Source organism: Pinus tabuliformis, chromosome 8, assembly GCF_031772625.1.
Source record: "Pinus tabuliformis cultivar Carrire ecotype Pingquan chromosome 8, CPIR1, whole genome shotgun sequence".
Taxonomy (NCBI): domain Eukaryota; kingdom Viridiplantae; phylum Streptophyta; class Pinopsida; order Pinales; family Pinaceae; genus Pinus; species Pinus tabuliformis.
This window is the reverse complement of record NC_142294.1, coordinates 199,124,410-199,127,756: the sequence shown is the minus strand read 5'-3', so window position 1 is coordinate 199,127,756 and position 3,347 is coordinate 199,124,410. Positions and strand designations below refer to the sequence as shown.

Sequence of the window (3,347 nt, the reverse complement as noted above, 5' to 3'; positions counted from 1 at the left end):
GAGAAGATATGATAAGAAAAGTCAAATGTAAGGATGAGGGGGTAGCTATGACATTAATGATAGGTGGTTGAGGTGGATGGGAGAAAGAGGCATAAAAGGGGAAGGATGATGGGAGGAGGGGGAGATCCTTGGTCTTGGTTTTGGTTTTGTGGTGGTTTTGGAGGATTTTGTTTTGAGAGGATGGTGGAGTAAAGAGAAGGGATAGAAGGAGAGTACTGGTTTAACTTGGACACAATACATCTGGTTGGACTTGGGCTTGGAGGGCTAGGGAACTTGTGGAGGTTTCCTGGGCTAGGAAATACTTCCTAGTTGGCTGGGAGGTAAATCCAGTCGGTAGTCAAGAGGAGCATCCCAACAGGATCAGAAGCTCAGGGGCATCTCAACTAGGCTATTGGAACATATATTCCTTTGTTTATAGATTACTCATGTAAGTGATTGCAATGAAATTCTTACTTATTTAATAGTGGGAAATAAATTTTAATGGTAAATTATCATTAATTAATTGTTTAGTTAGAAATAAGTTATTTCCCGTTTATTGTATTTAAAATTAGAGAAATTTAGTTTTTGTTAGAGGACCCTAGGATGGAGCCTTACAGGTGGTATCATAACAGGTTCAAAATCTAGACCCAAGACCCACTAGACACAAATCTCCACTAAAAGAGTTATAACCCTCATCATTGCTTGTAAGCATTTTTATTATAATATATATATATATATATATATATATATAATGTGGAAATGATTTCATTTAAGACTAATTTAATGATTTTTTCTGCATTTTACCGGCAATTTAGAACTTCTTTTATCATACTCTGTGTATTTCTTTTAGCCATTTATCAACACATGCCATATGGTGCTCATGGAATAGGGCAAAACCCAGATTTTATCTTCTTACTCATATTTTGCAAGGAAAATGTATCACTATGCTGCTTCATCATTTACATTTTCATTTTTCTCACGTTTCTTGTGATTCCAAATGGGAAATGAATTGACAACAAACTCAGGTGCTGGAAGTGAGACATGAGATAATGACGTTGTCTAAGAAAGATCAACTGATTATCGATGAATCTCATCCGGTACCTAAAACAAGGCCTCTGCAAGCATCACTATGCATGAAATGCTTGCATGTGTGCTTGTCTCGTCTGTCATCACATAAGCCTAACAAGAGCAGTTACCATCTGCATGGGTGCCAGATGCACAAAACCTTGAATGCCCAGAAGAGGTTACGACAAAACCCTGCGTAATCTTTGCAATGCCCAGACCTGGGATTTGAAACGCCATCTCCTTTCTTCTGAGTCAGAGTTTCAACCATTATTGAGTACATCATCTTCTAAAGCATCATCATATTGTACTCCATTAAAATCAAGAAGCCACCTATCCTTTGTAGAACCAAGATCATCGACGTCATCTGCTGACAAAAGTATAGCTGGAGTCAAATTCCTCCTAGAAGTTCCTCTAGTCAAAGCATCCCACAGTATCCTCCGACTATTCCTTCTCAAATTTTGATTATTGACATTCGATGAGAGACTTACCGCCTCTACTTGAAGCATGCTCTTGCTCTCTGATTCTCTTGGCTTATGATTAGTACCTGATAAATCTTGAGAAGCAGATTCTTCACTTGTTAATTGACCATCACATCTTCAGTCGAACGCTATCCCAACTGAGATTCTTCACCTGTCAATTGACCTTCAGATCCTGTAAAATCTGGAACCACAGAATGGAGATACTTTCCCTAGTAAATGATAAAAATTTGGGCTCAAAATCCATCTAGCTGACATCAACCAAGTTTGAAATCGAGGACCAACAATCCAACACACAATACCAGGCATCGAGGGGGCACATTGCCAAGCCACATCATGGGGAAGAGGAGCATACTACATTGCACAATGTGTCCCTTGAGCAATTGGGCATCCCTTCCCGGGCTCCTATGATAAATGGGTCTCCTTCTGTCGTGAGCAGGGCACCCCTGCCCTCCTCCAGAGCTTGTGAAAGTGCTGCGATTCCTGCACGAGATGTAAATGAAATGGATGAGTAAAGATCCAATAAAGATTGGGTGTCCTCCCAAATGGTTTCCATCACCTTTTATTTTTATCTTTGTGTCATCGGTAAATTCCAACACAATAGTGGGACACCAGAGAGCCTCCGCGCCTCGTCGTTGTAGGATGTCGTCCAGAAAAGAATGGCAATCCATGAAACCACATTCCTTTAAGCGTTTTACAGAAAACTTGACATCCATCTTGAATTCCATAGTTTGCATACCATGCCTAGAAGACCACTCCCCACAAAGACGTCCAAATCTAATCCATTTTTTTCTTACATATGTGTGAACTCCATTTCCCTTTAACGAACTAGTTAGTGATTCACATGAAGACATAGAATTGGCAATGGCCATAACATTAGGGTTCACGCCAACCAATTACATTTATCAAAAGAGTTTCAGGCCTCCTCACTACGCCCATTTTGACTATTGACTGCAGTCATTGCTGTCCATGCCTTAACAGTTGGCTTCACACCTCTTGATTACATTGTCAGAACAGTTTCAAACCGATTCTCCACTTGAATTTTGAGCAACTAGCATATTCCAGGCTATGTTACTGGAAACTGCACCCTGAGGTGTTGGAAACATTTTTCCACAATTCGGAAATGTTATGTTTCCTTGTAAGAAACGTCTCTGAAACATAGGAGAAATGTTTTGGTGTTTCAGATTTTTGAAATGTTGTATCAGCTTCTTCAGCTAGCATTTCAGCTATTTTGGATGATGCATCAATCATTTTGGTTGGCATTTTTGTCAATAAAGTGAGAAAAAAAAATAACAATAAAAAAAAATGCTAACGCTAATTGCATACCTTATAAATACAAAGCTTCAGCCTCTCTAAATGATAACTTTCTTTCTAGCGTTATTTCCAAATTTTGAAATTCTTTTATGGTAATTTGGAATTTATGTATATATTTGACGTATCCTAGCCATATTGTATCTTGATTTAAAATTCTTCATGTCAATGCAACTCAGATTGCAGGTAATCATGTATAGATTCAACCCAGCCAACTTCATGTCTTGAAAGATTTCAATGCATCAACATTGAGTCTGCTCTTTGCATATCCATCAATCATAGGAGATAGCATTCCAAGTGGAGTCCCACCATCCAGCCCCCAAATGAACAAGTGTGCAAGTAGAACAAGCCTGTAATAACAATCAATGGATTTCTTATCCTAAATCTAATTTCATTACAATAATAATGAAGATGCAGATCACCATGGATAATACACTTGCATTTTACCCAACAACCACTTAATTCCATTGCTTATAGAGTGATTTTGCATATAACCCCATGAATAAGACAAATAAA

At 38.5% G+C, this 3,347-nt stretch overlaps 1 pseudogene; it reads right to left on the bottom strand.

The window, feature by feature from the left end:
- Nucleotides 1-805: 805 nt before the first annotated feature.
- On the bottom strand, nucleotides 806-2,248 carry LOC149234815 (uncharacterized; annotated as a pseudogene).
- Between the last annotated feature and the right edge of the window lie 1,099 nt (nucleotides 2,249-3,347).